We start from the raw sequence: 8,220 nt of genomic DNA, 5'->3' as shown, positions 1-8,220 counted from the left end.
TATGGAATAGGCTTTCAATGAAAGGACAATAAACAGCTTGCTATGGTTCATTCAGAAGAATTCAGCAACAAAGAAGGCTCAAAGTTCTCAAATACTCCATATCCTTTTGTCTTTGTAATGCATGATTAGGAAAAAATTCTGCTTTTCTCATGTAAGGGAAATGGACTATCTTCTAAGAGAGAAGGAAAAACTTAAAGCTACTCTAGGAACTTGCATGTATGCACCCTTTTGGGGCTCAAATTGAAAGCTTCACTTACCAGGTTGAGTCAAACCTGTTCATAGTGATGGCAGAATTTTTAAAAAAGCCAAAACAGCACAACTTCTTTGAATTGAATGGGCAGCACTAGCTTCCTCCTAACCCCCAATAACAAGGCTTGAACGATGGTTGGTCTTGTGGCTAAAAACACAGGACATGTGGGTGAAAAGGGAGAGGAAACAACCCCCTTTGGGATGATGACTGGAGGTGCCCCACTGTGACAGCAGCCTCTCAGGGAGAACAGGTACTGCAGCTTTAGACACTGAGCAGTTCCACTGGGAGGAACTGGCACATAAAAATCCAGTCTCCACTCCATTCATACTGTGTTCAAACAGACAAAGCTTGCTGAAACACAAAAATACACCTAAAACCACAAACTGAAGAGTCAATGCAATGCTTCCTTATGATGTGGTAACAACCTGCCCAGAACAACAGCATCCCAACCTGAATGAAGAAACACAAAATAAAAAACATCAATGGATAAGACTAATGGGGAAGCTCAGATGAGAACACACACTGGATAAATGACTCATCCCAACAGACCTCACATATTCTTTCAGGAACAATTCAGAAGTTCTGTACAGCTTTTGAACTCAGTGCTGATGACAGAATGTTAGTAAATCCCACCAAACCCACAACCATTTGCACCTACAGAGTGTTGGCAGGTCTGTATTTTCACAACAGCCAAAGGCTGTTTGATCTGGGAACTACAACAGCGTCCACATACATAAAAGGCTGCTAAGGACAAGACCTTTACCTTCCTCCACCTCCTGCAGAGCAGCTCTGCAGGGAAACTGCAGCAACCCTACAAGGTTGTGGAAGTGAGGAACGACCTGATTTGTCCAGTTTGCAGGACAACAGAGAAACAGTTGCTCCCGGAGCAGAATTCAACTCCCATCAGCAGGAGACTATGCCCCACATATTGATAATATGATAATTTAAATTTTTTAATGACCTACAATTTGAGGAATGAAGAAACTGTTGAGATTATGCCTTTATAACTATTGCTCTCCCCAACTTTTGTAGGAGAGAACTTGATGCACCTTCAGTTACCTAAAATTTATTGGGAACAGATCCCATTTCATTTCCCAAACATCCTAATGATATTTTCTTATAAATTAAAAGTAAAAAAGTACAACTTTAATAATGTCGACTTAAAATTGAGAATGCTGGTCTTTCCTTTAACAAAATCCTGCTCTTTGATCTAAATCCTAATGCTGCTGAGATCACTCCCAGCGCCGCTGTTCAAACTGCCCAGATAATCCACTGCTATAATGAAGAGCAGATGTCAATTCTGGCCAACTGGCCAGGCTGGAGGAGCACACTCAGATTTCCTTTTGAGTGACCAGTGTGTGCTTCCTTCCTGTGGAAGCAGGAATTGGGCCAGAGGGAAAAGGGAGGAGGGCTGCACACACCCAGCCCTGCAAGGCTGGTACAGACTGATGTGACTCTCCACATCCTCTCTCTACTCGGACTCAGATCTTCCACTCACTAACAGTCCTTTGCTCAAACTCATCAGTAGCTCTTGTTCACTCCCTTTGTATCAAACAGACCTTTACAGTCTGCTGCAATGCTCTAGTCTTTGCTTCTTTCCCCAAGCCCCCAAACCAGAATACACATACAAATCCCAGCTATTATAATACTGATTCAGCTGCTTTGTGAAATTAATTCTTTTTTATGAAGACCCTTATGATAACACCTTAGTATTGGCAAGTGCCTACATTCAAAAATATTGTGTCAGGCCGCAACATATTTTATGATCAGATTAAAAAATTATAGGTATCAAAAAATTAATTTTGAGCTTCATTTAGATGACAAATACATTTTCTTCTTTTTTATTTTAATATGAGGGTAAAAGGCATTCTTTTCTCAAAGGCAGTCATAGAAATACATATTTCTATGACTGCCTTTGAGAAAAGAATAAATGCTTGACACTTGTAATAATGTTGCAAGAATTACAACACACTGCTGTTTCCTGACACCCTTATGCACTGTTTACTTACCAGGATTTAAAATGCAAAATTTGTAAGAATCATTACTACTTCAAATTTATGGTTTTTATTAAAACTTTAATGCACTAAAAGATTAGATCTTTGTAATGATAGGCCTCATGCCATGCACATTTAGTGTTAATATTTGCAATCACTATGAAAACAATTTCTGGTTTAAGAGTACACAGGTCCAAATTTTGCCTGTGGCAACATCCACTTAAATAAATGAGATTAAAGAATGCATTTCTGCAGGCAGAATCTGGTGCATTGCCATGTCCATGTCTCACACAGCACCCCAATTCTCTCATGAAGAGTTAAATTCATGCTCCACTGACCTCAGCAATTCTGTTTTCTCCCTTTTCTGTACTGCTTGCTGTGGGATTCAGTTAAGTGGCCATTAAATACTTAAAATTACATAAGAATCCAGTAGAAGTAACAATATTGTGTTTTTCTAATAGACACTTAGAAGAAGCTAACACATGCATGGAGACATCACAATAATGAACAAAGATGGATTTCTAAATGATATACAGAATTAGAATCTTTGCAGTGTGGCCCAGTCCTCAGAAGATATGCAACCCAAATATTCTTTTCAGATTATCCAGCTCCTGGATTTGAATTTCTATGTGTACATATTTGACAGTGTACAATGTACATGTGCACAAATTTATATGGAGAGAAGAGCATCTGCATGTCAGGCTTGCTGTTGAGTGAGAATTCTGCTGGAATGCTGTGGTTTGCTCCATGGGGAGGGAAGCAGAACCATCCCACCTATGGCTCAGAGTCCCTGTTTACTTACCTGTGTGCTCTGCAGAACAGATCCCTCCAGAAACAGTGTCCTCACTGGTGGAGCTGCTTGTCTCTCAGCTTTGGCTGCAGATGGGTAAGCCTTCTTGTTTGGCCACTCATAGGAAATAAAAATCCTAAGTAGCTTATTTTCCTTTACAGATCAGATGGAAATCTATTAACTCCTTGCATTCTAAATATGTGATGTTGTTTGGAGTGCATTGAGTGAGTCGTTCTCTTGGAGAAGCAAACACCATATTTTCCAATTAATGCTAAACGATTTAAAGTGATTTAAAGATTTGTGCTTTTTTTGGATTATAAAGTCAAGAGCCAAAGTGACAAAATACATTCTTCCTCTAAGCAGTTCAAGTGCCTACTTTTCAAAATAGTGTCTTCTTGTAGGGCACTTTGACCTTCTTTTGGATTTTGTTTGTACAATGAAATCCTAGTCCTGCCACTCCAACTGCACCCTCCTGGAGACTTCAAACAACAGCAAATTTTCTGTGGCCAAGGCCTTATTATGCCTCTGTAATAATACCATTCAGTCCCCTGAATTCCCATCTCTAGCAGAGTGATGGGTTATGAGTTCTTTTCTATAGTATTTGATTTGTAAAGCTCTGTTTGGAGGGTTGGGTTGCTATTGCAATTGTTTTGGCAGGATGGCAAGCCACACACACGTTTATTTGTAATGTATTAAGCCCTTGACATACTGCACTGTACTTCAGAGGCTCTGCAATTTTTTTTTTTTGGTTGTTGTAGCTTGCCTTTAGCCCTTGCCAATTTATTTCCTTTTCTTTTCCAAACAAAGCTACGATTGTTAAATCCTAATGTTAAAGCATTTTAATAGTTAGATCCAGTTACAAAACTAATTTTTAATTTATCATTGTCTAGCCAAGTTTTTACTAAATAGAAAAACTCTGCAAATGGGCTAAAGAGACACGATCCAGTAGCCAATAGCATCAAAATACCCTCTGATTTAAAGGTCTCTGGACTGAATGTTTTTGCTACTTTCATCCACAACCACTTTCTGAGGGACTGCTTTTAGGAAGTTCTCATAAAACGATCACTGCACTGGCAAACAACTTTGTTTGATCCAGAGGCCGCACTACAGTTTGCCTTGGCTACTTTTTGCCAGAATTTTTTATTGATTTTCTTAAAGTAATTATAACATTAATACAAAAAAAAAGAGCATTTTCCAGGAGAACACCCAACAGTGAGGAAGAAAGGAAGGGTATGCTCTTCCTTTTTACTGAATGTCATCTCCATAGATTTGCATATCCTGCATATCAACTAGGTAAATAAACTGCTAATTAATATCTCCTATATTTATTTGCTGTATAAACCATGGAATTAGCTCCCTGAAAATCTGTGCTGTTTATGCCTAAGTCTTGTTTTGGCACAGCCTAACTGCATCCAATGAAAGACATTAATTTTCAGGATATTTTTGGACTTGTGCAAGAGGCAGCGAAGAACAATAACTGATGGAAGCAGGGAAGGAGAAAAAGGAAATGTCTTCTGATCCCTCAGGATTTCGTAAGTTTGTCAGAACTCCTTCCAAGGTCCTTGTTCTAGACTCAGCAAGCCTGAACAAGGACTTCAGTTCTCAAGGAGTTAAGAATTGTTGGGCAGCTGCTGCTCTTGCTTAACCTCCCAAAGTTTCTTTGAGGGGGAGAAGGAAACATTCCCAAGGCTGGAGTGGGAAGGGGTATGTGAGTCAGGTTCTTACACTAAGGTTTGTACAGATCTGAGACTCTTTCTACAAGCATACCAGGGCTCTTAGGTATGCTTGTAGTAGAACCATCTGATCCCTGCAGAGGGAAAGGAAAAGGGGGGCAAAGGTGTGAGAACTTTTTATGGCTCAGTGGTTTTTAGGGGACTAATGAATTTATGGCATAGCAGCTCCTTTGGATGGATTTTAAAAGAGTCATGAAACAGGAAAAGTCCATGACACTCTTTCTCATTGTTTTCTCCATCCTGCTCCTCATTAAACTATCCAATGGTAAAACTGTCCTACAGCACACTTCCTGTTTATTCAATTATAGACATGGCAGCACTGCCATACAAGCCTACATTTCAACTCAGTTTCATTGATGAAACCACTTCCCAATCAGCACCAGCTCATATTCCTTATGCTGGCATGGCAGTAAATGTAACTTCTTTTTGAAAAGTAAGCACAGAAAGTAGCAGTGTTGCATACTCTGAATCAATAATATGGAGGATTCTTGCAGATTCTTGAAAAAAAAAATACAGTGTCAGTTTTGTTACTGTGCTAGAAGTCTTTCATTGGCACATTGGTTTTCATTGTGACAAACTAATGGATTGGTGTTACAAGGATCCCTGTAGAGGATGGCGCCTTATATTCCTCTTGTTAAGAGTTTTGGGACAGTATTTCCATTTTGGGAGAAGTCAGATTACAGCCTGTTTAGGCAGAGATATTTTTATCAGAAGCCATTTAACAGTTAGACAAGTAATTAAACAATTACCCTACTGATCAGCAGCTCCCTCAGTCTGAAAGCTTCTCTTCCTTGTAGTCAGGGGCAATCATGACATTCTTTTCTTCCAGGTTCACTTGTATTCCTGTTCAGATAAATCCAAAGATCTTGTTAGCCTGGTTTTACTTACAGCCTCTTATTGCACAGAGCATTCCCTGATCCCTGCTAGCTACAAAAAATACTGAACTTGCTCATCATCTTGACAGACACATGATAAAGCATAAACTGTAGCTATGTCATCACTGTGAGTAAAAAAACCCCAACTTATTATTCCACTTGTTATTTTGCAAATTAATGAGAATTATCAATTGCTGGTCCAGGTATATATCTGCAAATTGTCTGTAAATCAAGGTTTCACATGGAACTTTCACCATCCAATGCCCACTATGCCAGTAAGATCAATATTTGAGCCTGTAATCCATTATACAGCCTCTCCTGGTCATGATGGCTACTCAGCCTGCACTTTCACACACTGCTCTGAAAGCTCCTCATGTGTAAAAGGGAGTTCTAACTAGTGGAAAAAAAAAGGCTTATCTCTAATACCCAGGTAAATTGTGTTCACTGCATGGCAGCTGGTAGTGGGAAGTGGGAGAGATTCCTCTGTTCATTTATAAATTCTGGCTACTTTCAAAGATGCTGTCTAGAACATGGTAAGATAAGCAGGAAGAACTGGCATGGAATGGCATGGCTTGTCTTGTATTTCCATGCCAGGAATTCTGTTGTCAGTGACTTTGTTTTCAAACAGCTCCACTTAGCAAAGTAGAAGGGGGTACTTGGATGTAACAAGCTTTCTTTCACATCATTATCCCTCCTGCAAATTAGGGAAGGGAAAGGCAGGAAAAAGGTCAATACCTCTTTCAGATACTTAGCACTGCATTAGTGAAAAAAACCCCAAACCACTCAAAGTACATCAGTGCAACACAAGCCTGAAAAGCAGAACCTGGAGAATCTGTTTCCAGGAAAAGCCTGGAGTCATCTGGCAGTGTGCTAACATTGCTTTAAAAGCATTTATTCAGCTTCCAGCTAAGATAAAATATGGATAACAGCTATTCAACAATTAAAAATTCAAGCATGAGGCATTGAGGGAGAAGAAAGGAGACCCAAATTTTTAACAGTAAATGTCTTCCTACAGGGACAATATTCTGCACTAATTAGCAAGCAGCACCTCAAATGCAGTGCATGATAAAGCACAATTAACCTCTTTCTAGTACCTTGACTTGTAAGCAACATCTTTGGTTTAAAAATCAAGTGTTCTGTTGTTATATTCCACTTGCAAACTTATCTCTGTATGAGGGGAATGTTTTAGTGACTTCAGTTCTAATACTTCAGCTCAGTGGAAGTCAGGCTGTCATGCTTGCAGTGGTTGGCTCAGTGTGAGGTTCCAATTTCCTGAAATCCCTGGGAATTGACATGCAGGGTTGTCTCCTCCACTTGATACTTGTAAGCTTCTCATTTTTGCTCCTTCAGCCCCACAACTATGAACATCTCCCCTGAAACCCACTATGAATTCCCCCTCCAGTGTAACCTCAAGGCAATTACTAGAAATTAGGTGTTGTACAAACAAAGAAGCAGCCACTACTTTAAGTGTCAGTCTTTTCTATCCAGAAACTTGGAATACATGAGCATAGAGAAATGTAAATTGTAGTGAACACTAGGGACTGTTTATGGCCCTGGATATTCTTGTGTACGATCCTGAAGTGATTGTGAACACAAGATGTGTTTGGCAGTTACACCAGAGCTGAAGCTAATATCAGAGTGCAAAAGACACCATAAGAGATTACCATGCCACCAAATGCCATCCACCCCAGCTGAATTGCTTGCAGTGTTTGCTGGTTGTGCTTAGACTGACAAAGCAACTTTTTCATAGTGTTCCTTTAATTCTGCTCTTTAGCAAGATGCGACATTCCTAACAGCTGTACAAGGGCACTAATCCTGCACTTCAGAAAAAATGAAGGTGCAATGAAGTAGGGCCATGCTGCTAATTTTTGAATAGCGACCAACACAGTGTTTTTGCTCAGCATAATAGCTGCTATTTGTGTAAAGACTCTAGGAATAGGGATGGAGTTGCTGGAATTCACTACAGTTCTAACAGAATAGGTAATCTCTGGGATTGGGAAACACCGCTCGTAAACTTGCACGTACAGTCTGAACCGAAAGAGTTATGGTCTGCTGAATTTTAAGGTAACATCCAAAACAAACGTTGACAGCAACTTGTGCAGAACTGTAACAGAGGGCAAGACACAAAAGAAAACAATGTAAAGCAGACAGCTTGGTAATCACACGGGAACAGCCAGATAAGGGCAGGTGAGACCTTCTAGCCATCTGAACAAACCAAGAGGCTGTACCCACACCAAAACTTGCAAGGCAGCCAAAAAGCCGAATTACGGTCTTCAGCCTGCTTGAGTCACGGTAAATACCATCGCCCCGCTGACGAAAGCTATGTGAGAGCCAAGCTGGAATCGGGCACGGCTGGAATCGGGCTATGTTTGCCACTGGCGATGGTGGCTGGGGAACCCTTCAGGAGAGCGGCGGGCGTGAGGCGCGGGCAGTGACCCCGCTCTCACCTGTGCTGCCCGGGGACGGCTTTATGAGCGCAGCTTTCCTCAGCTCTCCGCACACACGTTTTTCTCCGTGACGAACAAGCCCAGGCAGCAGCGAGCCAAGCCTGGCACGCCGGGCCCCGGGCCAGGGCAGC

Source organism: Melozone crissalis, unplaced genomic scaffold (assembly GCF_028551555.1).
Source record: "Melozone crissalis strain CALT ecotype California unplaced genomic scaffold, PUWL_Pcris_2 ptg000012l_1, whole genome shotgun sequence".
NCBI lineage: Eukaryota > Metazoa > Chordata > Aves > Passeriformes > Passerellidae > Melozone > Melozone crissalis.
The sequence above is the reverse complement of the archived record's forward strand: the minus strand, read 5'-3'. Positions refer to the sequence as shown.